This window comes from Octodon degus, unplaced genomic scaffold (genome assembly GCF_000260255.1).
Source record: "Octodon degus isolate 3935 unplaced genomic scaffold, OctDeg1.0 scaffold00030, whole genome shotgun sequence".
Classification (NCBI taxonomy): Eukaryota; Metazoa; Chordata; class Mammalia; order Rodentia; family Octodontidae; genus Octodon; species Octodon degus.
In genome coordinates this window covers 18923273-18933558 of record NW_004524606.1, presented here as the reverse complement: position 1 = coordinate 18933558, position 10286 = coordinate 18923273, and the positions used below count along the sequence as shown (strand labels likewise).

The window sequence follows — 10286 nt, the reverse complement described above, 5'->3', positions numbered from 1 at the left end:
CGTCTTAATTTCTTTTAGCTTAGCTTCTTTTTTTTCAATAGTTTTCTGGGCAGCTATTTTTTTATATTCATACATCCTGGTTCCAGCTGCTTCTTCTATCATGGATAAAATCTCTGGAGGTTTCATATTCAGTACTTTTGTAATGCGACCCTTGTTACTGTGATTTCATCGTGAACTTCAAATCCCAAAGGGCTTTGCTTTTTGTCAGAATTATCAAAGGTGATTGACACAGAGGCTTTGGTAATTCCCGCCTGCCCATTTTTGTAAACTAAATCTTGTAGATTAGCAGCCCGAACCTGAGATAGGTTGGAGATGCCCAGCAAAAAGCAGATAGAGTCCAGTATGTTGGATTTTCCGCTACCATTCAAACCAGTGATAGCATTGAAGAGGGGGTCGAAGCCATTCACTTCAGTCCTCTGCGCGTAGGACTTGAATCCCTCGAGAACGACTGACTTAATATGCATTTTCCAATACTATGTGGGGCCAGTAAATCTCCGCTCCGCAACACATTTCCTGTGTTGGTGCCTCATAGTTGCCTGATTTCAGGTTTCATCTTTTCCTCCATTCGAAGGATCAAAGTGACGCGGCGATAAGAAAGAGAATTTCTACATAAATACATCCGAGACTACAACGATGAGGTTGTAGGAACTAAAGAAAAATGTTGTAATTGTTGACATCTGCGTCCGGCATTCTCTGGGCAGCCCACGCCTCTGCTTGGGGGCCTCGCGCTCCTTTTTTTTTCATTTATTACCCTTTACAAAAAATTACTTGAGATTCAATCTGGCCATATTTGGAATGTCACAACAAGCATTCTAGTGATCTAAATATGTACTGCTTGTTAGAACATGTTTTAAAGTTTAATCTTTCCAAAATCATCTCTGCAGTTCAGCTCAAACTACTCTATTTTCCCAACTCCTATGCCTATAGTTGACCCATAAAATTCATTTTCAAATTATGACACACACTGATGGTTGTTTGTTTGCCCAACCCTTTCCTTGTACTGATGTCTCATTCAAGAGAGCCATGTGTATCTCAGGTCAGTCCAGTGTGGTTGGAATAGAAGATTGCTGTGCCATCTCAAAAGCTTTGTTGTCCTATTCAGCTGTCAGGGATTGAGTTGTATAATCAGGACAAGGAGCTAAACTGAAAGTAACAAGTAAGACTTCATTGAGTTATTGGGACAGAGCAAGCAAGGGGTAAAGACCTGAGCTTCCTTTCTAATATTGTGTTTTTTCTCCATGGAGCAAGCACTGAGCAAGGGCCAGATAGACATAGTGCATATGAGGGCATTATGTTATTGCTGAAGAGACTTGAACAGAAGACTCTTGTGTTTAAATAGAACATAGGAGCTAGGAAGAAGGAGATAAAGGAGGTCAAGGAGTGGAACTCAGTACATCACTGTGGAGGAAAGTGCTTTAGCAAGGTCCTGGATGAGGGTATCTTAATGGAGGTGCCTGGGAAGTATGCTAGCCAGGGCCTCTGATCAAGAAGTCACTGAGTGAAGTACCTGGTCTAGGCCTAAGGCAGCCTGGGGTTCAGTCAGAGTCTGTGTCCCAGTTGACTGCAACTCTCCAGAGAATTGGAATGTACTGGCTATGTGACAAGTCTTATATGGAAAGCTTCCCCCCATGCAGGTTTCCAGGAAGAATCTTGCAGTTGCCCAGGATTGGGTCTAAATGATCACATAAATAATTTTGATTTAGAGCTGGGCTGCACTCTAGGTGCCATCTTGCCTACTTCCTTATTAAGTAGAAATATGACACAGTTGGAGGTATAGCACCCAACAAGAGTCTATGAAGGACAGTATCAAAAGAATTCACTGACTTAAAAGGTACTAAACCTGATCTAACAGCTGCATACCTCTGGATTTCCTGTTATGTGAGAAGAAGTGAATTCCTATTATTTGTTTAAGAAAAATTGTGGAAGACCAGAGTTTGGACTATGAATTTACCTTGGGTCCAACAGACTAAGCCAATAGTTTAGCCAGTAGTTTAAATAACAGTAAAAAGGCTTCTACTGACTGCATAAGGTCATGTAGCCAGTCAGCTGATTAGGTTAAAATAATTAACTAGTTGTATTATAACCAACTGACTGATTCCATATGCTGTGGTGAATTAAGTAGTTTTGTATGTTTTTCTTCTGTTTTGCTATAAATGCTGTCCAATCATATTGTTGAAGTTTTCAGAACCTTTATGGATGCTGCTAGATTTGTACTTTGTTTCTCTTGGCTCAAATAACCTAGTAAATTTAATTAGTGTAAGGATTTTCCTATTGATGTATTCAAGTCACCAAAAGCATATGTTTTCTTCCTTATAGCTTAAAAGAATTTTAATTGATATACCATTTAGGCATGGTTCTTAAAAGTGCCATTACCAGCCACCCTCTTCTACCACATAGCTCCTCTATAATGGTGCACTTCAAAGTTGATGAAAAGCATGTTTTGAAGATTTCAGGTATTTTTCCATAACCAACCCAAAGGAGAGGGAAGCCACAGCATTGTTATCTTTATGTTTTAATATTCAAGAAGAGTGATATTGAACAAACACAGCTTTAAAAGCTATGGTCATGTGTCTTGAAAATAAAGCTTAGTGCAGGTCCCTAGTAATTGTCATTGATCAAATAAAGCACAGGCAAAGGTCATTTTTCACTGTAATGTCCAACGCTGTTCTCCATGATGTGCTTAGATGCTTTTCTATTTGTTGCTTCTATTAACTGAATATAAAGCAAGTCTTGAATCAGGCTGGGGATGTAGCTCAGTGGCATAAGTGCCTGCCTGGCAAGTGCGAGGTCCCAAGTTTGATCCCTGGTACTGGAAAAAAAAGTCGAGAATTATACATAGGATGAATACAATAAAAATGCCTTCTAATTCCTCTACAATGTTCTACATAAATGTAGGCAGATTTCCTCCTTGATAAACAGGCCAGTCTGGGTTTCTTAGAGCAACATTTTGAAGGAAAACCATCAGGGTTTCAGTACTAATTATGGTCTTATTGGTTGACACTGATAAGCTTTATCAGTTGGTGACTAAATGTTTTGAGAACCTTGAAAATGTTGCTTTTACTGCCTTCTTTTGGCTTATGCTTAGAAATTGATCCTGTGCCCAGCCTACTCCCCTGTCTCCTGATACTTATGGAACCTGGGCCTTGTCTCATAACATTAGAGCCAGAATTCATTTCATGATAAATTAGACAATTTTAAGGAAGAAGAATGACAATACATCTCATACTTAATATGTACTTTAATGTAATGTCAGTATTCTTTCTTGATGAACCAAATTCATTTGCTCAAATGCTGATGATGAAATTTTATTTTCTCAAAGTAGGAAGTCTCCATAGATGATGAACCTATGATCTAATTACTTTAAATAAGTTTCTTCTCAACCTGAATCATTAATTTTGGCAGAGGTCCACTAGTATCTATTGGTCCAGATCTAAAAATCTTAGCAGAAGTGGTAATTCATAGCCTATAGGTTATGTTGTACCACTAGCTTATGTTGAAAATTTCATTATTAGTCACTTGAAAGTCAATATTATATGGGAAGTACATAGAGCTTTTTAATGTCTACTTATATATTTTGCAGGGTGTAATTACTATAGAAATATTTGATATTGAGGGCCAGCCAAATAGCTCAGCGGATTAAAGTACCTGCAAGCAGGCACAAGGGCCAGGGGTTTGATCTCTAGGCCTGCTGTGCTAGCCCTGCCTCTGGGGTGAGAGACAGCAATTGAGACTGGGTGTGGTGGCATATTCCTGTAATCCCAGAATTTGGGAGGCTATAAACAGGCAGATCACTACGAGTCCAATTTAGTAGTGAGATCCTGAACACCCTGTAGACCCTTCCCTAAAATACAGAAAAAAAAGAAATATTTGATATCATAGACTAATTCTGACAATAATGTTAATAGGAGTTAAAATCCATTGAGTATTTTCTATGCAAGGACATGTGCTGATAAATAATAACAATATGTCCTTTAATTCTTGCCACAATATAAAAAAGAAGGTAGAGTTTATTATAAATTAGAGTAAGCTCTGTACCCTTTTCCTTTTCTTTCCCTTCCCATCCTCTTCCCCTCCCTTCTTCTTCCCTTCCTCTTCCCTTCCCCTTCCTTTCCTTTCCCTTCTCTTCCCCTTCCTCTTCCTTTCCTTTCCCTACTCCTTCCCTTACCCATTCTTCTTCCCCTTCCTTTCCCCTTTCTTTTTCCTTCCTCTACCCCTAGTCCTTCCCCTTAGCTTTTCCCTTCCCTTCCCCTTTCCTCTCCCCACCTCTCCCCTCCCCTCCTCTCCCTTTGCTTTCCCTTCCCTCCCTTCTTTTCCTTTCCTTTTGTCTTCTCTTTTCCTCTCTCTCTGTCTCTCTCCTCCCAACTTTTTTTTTTTTTTTTTTTTTTTTTACCGAGATTGAATATAGGATCTAGCACTTGTTAGGAAAATGCTTAACCACTGGACCACATCCCTAATCCCTGTATTATATTCCAAGGAAAGCCTTATCTATATGCACACATATTACCTTCACTCAATTCTTGAGTTTTATAACAAAATGCTTAGTCTTCTTTCTACTTAGATACCAGGCCTTTAACTAGTGACTTAGAATCAAGTGAACTTACTTCAGCTCTCTCCTGCCCAGTCCGAAGAGGTGCTTATCTGTGACCGTATTATTGATGGAAGAGCATGTGCCCTATCCAGCAAACCCTTGTGTACTCTTGGTTCAATTTATAGTAGTCTTCTGTCTCATGCAATTATTTAAATCAATTAAAAGTAAAGTAAAATTTAAAATTCAATTCCCCTTCAAAATACTTTAGATTCTCAATAGTTACATATGGGCAATGCCCTCCTTACTGGATGTAACAGATAAAAAATACTGTGGTCATTGCAGGAAGTTCTGGTGGGCTGTGCTGTAATAGATAATCAAAGTTTCATAAATGCCTACCATTGGGATGGGTATGTAGCTCAAAAGCGAAGCATTTGCCTAGAATTTGGGAGGCCTTAGGTTCAATTACCAGCAGTGCCAACAAACAGACACCAAAATGAACAAAATACCAAATTTCTTTACTGTAAAATAAATAAACATTTCAAAAAAGATTTCCCTGAATATATATATATATATATTCAGATGTTACTCTTCTGAATAATTGATTAGAAGTTCATGGGTTTCTATAACACCTTCAGGTCTACTAATTTGCTAGCATGGTTCACAAATTCAGGAAGGTGCTGTATTTACAGTATAAGTCTTATAAAGTCAATCCATGAGGATAACCAACTTCAGAGACATAAAGGGTGAGGGATAGGGGTGCTCTAAGGGCTTCCATGTCTTTATCCCTTGGAAGAGGATCTGTCATCCTGCTGACACACTACTGTGATTAAGAAGGAAGCTTACCTGATCTTTGGTATCAAAGTTCTATTGGGGTTTACTGTTGTATTAGTTATATTTCCATTGCTGTAACAAGCAGTTTGGAAGGTTTCAGTCCATGGACAGCTGGCCAATTCCTTTGGGCCTGTGATGTGATAATATAGTATGGCAGTGTTGTGTGGCACAGGAAGCTGCTAACCTCATGGGCGCTGGGAAGTGTAAGGGAGAAGAGGAGCCTGGAGTCCTATTATCTCTTTGAGAACATGCCCCTTGTGACCTAGGGGCACACTAACATTTCCCTCTTAAATGTCTTACTGCCTTCTTATAGTTGCAGCCTGAGGACCAAGCTTCTAATACATGAGCCCTTGAGAGATATTTCAGATCCAAATGGTAGTGATTATGTAGTTGTGATTCGCTGACTCTTTGGCTAACTTAATCTTTAATCTGAATTAATTTATTAGCATACATCAGATATGCTACAAGGGGCCTCTCTTAATTACTTTTCTCTTTTTGCTGAGTCAAAATACCTAACATCTAAAGCTAAAGGAGAAAGATTTATTTAGTTCACAATTTGTAGGGATTTTAGTCCATAATCAGTTGGCTTAAAGGCAGGGAGGTGTGGCAAAGGGACAACAGTTCATGGAAGCAAATGACAACAAAAACAACAAGGGCAAAAGGGAGAAGCAATCCCAGCCACTATTTTCATCCCTTATAATGTATACAGGATACCTGCTCTAGAGCAGATGTGGTAATCACTACCCAATCTCAGCATGACACAATGAATCAGTCACAAACTCTAAGTTTAGCCTCCTCCAAAAAGTCCAACTTTATGACTGCATGAGGCTGTGGGGGGGACATTCAGACATAAACCAAAATGGTATATTAGGCAGAAAAAGACAGTTTGTGATCATTGCCTATCAAGAATAACAGAGACACTTCTATCACTCAGGAAATTCTATGGATTTAGAAGTTATTTCCATGAACAGCAAACAAAATTACACACGTTTGTTTTTATACAACAATATATATTTATTTAGTTTGCCTCAAATCTCTCTTGAAATGAGCTGCAGGATTTATGTGTGTTTGTGTGTATGTATACATGAAAATCATAGGCATTATGTATAACGTGTGTGTGTGTGTGTGTGTGTGTGTGTTAGATAACTACCCACCCACTGTTATAGAGACTTTTACATAAAGATTGCCTTAGAAATCAGTTGTCTTTACACCTTAATTTTACAGGTAAAGAAATAATCTCAGAGAAGTTCCTTGTCCACTTATTTGTGACAGTTACTACTTTAATTTAGTTTTCAAATTTATATTTAATTAATATTTAATATTCTAATCAACCTCATAATTTCAAGCTTTTCCTGTAACACCAGAATTTACTACCTCATACTTTCCTCCCTGCCTTACTGTGCTTGGAAGCCTCACCCTATTCTCAGGAGACAGATGGACAAAGCTTTGTACAAATGATTTTCATAGCTCCTTCCTTGAATACCCATTCTTGCCAACTGGCCATTTCATAATGGTTTTTAAATCTATAAGCTCAGCATCTTCTCTGTGAAGCCTGCTCTGACCTTATTTTTCATTACAAGTTACTTCTTTTTCCTTTGTGTTTCCACAGTATTTGGAATGCATGGTTTTGGCAGCAGGTATCATACTGTATTGTAATTCTTTACATGTGTTGAATAGGCATCTTAAAACTTAACAGAATTCTTACTATACTCTTTTTACCAATAAACATATTTCTCACTAGCTCTTCTTAATTCCAATGGAGTTAAGAATGGCCCAGATGCTCTAAGCAAGAATTTACAAATCACCTTGATTTCCGTCTTGTCTTCATCTTGCATACTGGATTAATAACAAATCCTAATATCAATGAGATAAAACCCAAGCCTCTGTGGTTGGCCAGAGCCTATACAAGTAGCCTGTTTCTCCTGCATTTTGTACTAGAACCTTGTGTGCTTTGTGCCTGGCTGATTTACCAGACCTCAGTAATACTTAGTACAACATAGTAGATACTTAATATGTAATTGTTGAGTGAATAAACATTCATCTATTATCTCCTAGAGGTGGTGAAATCTTTGAAGGAAAATACTGTAATTTAATTTTGTTATTTGTCCTAGAATTGCTAGCAGCACAGGATAGAATGTCAGTGAAAGTTCACTGAGTTTTATTGAATTAAATTTTGCCTCTGTCATTTATTGTCAATGTAAGGAACTTGGGAAAATTCTTTAACCTCTATGAGCCTCATTTGTAATGTGAGTTTCTCAGAGTTGTCGAGATAAAAAGTGGTCAATGGATATAGTGCACTACAAACAGAAGTGATAGTTATTTTTATCACTGATTGCTTTTCTGCTGAATATGCCAACAGTTTTTATTAATGGTACATCCTCAAGAATGATGAAGCTATTCCTTACTGCTCTTCACAGGACTGAGATACCTCATGATAAATTCTCAAAAAGGTAGAAGCATGTTATAATAACTGTTATTTCTTTACTGTTTATAGCAATGTGAACCTACTTGGTAACTTGGTGCTGACTCTAGACACATTACTATTGACAACACGTAGTTCTTATTTCCCCAATGTTGCTCCTGTCTTTCCATTAGACATGTAGTATGGTTCTTGGCAGTGCACAATTATCATCTAATTGTTCCTGCATTTGTTTCACTAAAAAAACCAAAGAACAAAAACTCCTGATAAGAATTATTAGTTCATTTAAAAAACTATTTAAAACTCACAAAAGATTTGGTTTTCTCATTAAAAAATGTAATCATTCAACATAGGGACTTTTTCTAAGGTAGAACTAAGAACCTTTACAGTTATCAACAGTTATTTGGAAAAGTTAAGTTGGAGTACATTTCATGGTGTTGTTAAGCACAACAGCTAGTGAAGCTATACTTTAAAAAATGTTACAAAGTGAAAGATGATGAAAATTGGTTTTGCAGATATTCAGATGAAAGCTGCCAGTGTATAACAGGCAGAAAAAGACAGTTTGAGATCATTTAATTTTGGGGAAAGGGTAGTTTTAGCTCATACTGAGAGATCGATATATCTCTCATACTGAGAGATCGATATATCTTTTCACTGATCCTGTTAGCAGTTTCTTAGCTAACCTCAAACACTTCTTAATGGACATTAACTCTATAAAGCATGAGCTTGTTCAAGTATTTAGATGTATGTATATCAAGAATTTTGTAGGAATATTATTATTGGCCCCAAGATGATGATGACTCCAAACTTGGGTTTTAGACCTTTTAAGAATGTCTACCTTTTAAAAATTTCTATCATTTCCCATAGGTACCCACCAACTCTGTCTAAATGGACAAAATTAACCTTAAGTTACACCAATGGGCAGTGATTTGTGAGTAGTCAGAGAAATGCAGACAAGTGCCAATGAGAAATACTCACTGGATCTTTCCAATTTGGCATTCTTTCCCTGTCCCAAGTTAGAGAATTCAAATACAATGTAAACCCCTCATCTTTTTAGAAGTATCCTTCATCCAAAATGCTTAGAAATGTTTCAATTTCATGTTTTGTTTTTCATGAAGTGTCTGTCTGTCTATCCATCCATCCATCCATCCGTCCGTCCGTCCGTCCGTCCATCCATCCATCCATCTATCCATCATCTGTGAATCACCCACAAAATAGATGAAACATGTATAAACATAAAATTCATTTTATTTTTCATGTACATCTTAAATATGAAACAAGTATAAACATAAAAATCGTTTTATTTTTCATGTAAATCTTAAATATAGCATCAAGGTAATTTTGTATAATGTGTTAAATAATGTTGTAAGTGAAATAGTTTCACAGTGCAGCATTTTCCACTTGTGGCATCACGTAGATGCTCAGAAAATTTTAAGATTTGGATTTTTAAGTTTAGGAATGTTTAACCTGTTCAGAAACTATTATTAATAGTAATATTTTGGACTTAACATATAAGCAACTGATTTATCAAATTCTCCTATTTTCTGATCATCAATCAATTGATTGATTTGACTAAATTGCATATGTATCTTAAGCTAATAAAGTACTAGATCAAACATACATGGTATTTTTTCATAGGTAGAAATAGCAAAATGTTGGTAAACTTATGTAGGAAAACCTAATAACAGTAGCTAACATTCTTTACTTGTAACATATACTAATTATAGTGTTTCCTCAAATTAATACAAGCAAAGCATTTATACCAACCTGAGACATAGAAAGGTGTACCTTGTTCTAGCATCCAAAATGAAGTTCATGAATGAGCTCACTGAACCCTCACAACATTTTTGATGCAATCATTTTTATTATCCTTTTTATAAATGAAAAGAATAGAAGTGTAGAGATTAAGCAAATTGTCCAAACTGAAATGGCAAAAACAGATAAACCAGGCCATGATTCTAGACTGTTCATTTCCCAGCCTGTTTACCTAACCCCTAAGCTGCACTGCCCCACATATCCCAGATCATGTTCATTGTAAGCTCAATAAACAGATATCCATGTTTTTACCCCTTTAAAAAACCTCACCTGGAGTAGAATTCTAGGCAGTTGGTTTTCAATGAAACATTAACTTAATGGGGCTCTAAAGAACCTAGTCTAGGGCTGTATAAGGCAGTATAGCCTATAGTGATGCAAGTTTATAATCTCAGTACCCTGGGAGGATGACAGAGGAGAACTGCAATTTTGATCCTGGCCTGGAAGACTTAGTGAAGCCATCTCTCAAAATATTAAAAATGTATGAATGCTATGGGTTTAGTACCAAGTATAACTTCTCCCTCACTGAAAAGGATGAAGGGCTGGTGGAGAACATCTGAATAGGTCAAATACAGATAATTTTTTGGGCAGTGTAAATATTCTGCATACTATAATGGTACATGTTTTACTTATTTTATCTTCCAGTAGTTTTCTTCCTTCCTTCCTTCCTTCCTTCCTTCCTTCCTTCCTTCCTTC

General features: G+C 37.0%; 1 pseudogene; it reads right to left on the bottom strand.

Moving 5' to 3' along the window:
* LOC111816333 overlaps positions 1–478 on the bottom strand; it is a 1261-nt pseudogene extending 783 nt beyond the window's left edge.
* Positions 479–10286: the final 9808 nt, after the last annotated feature.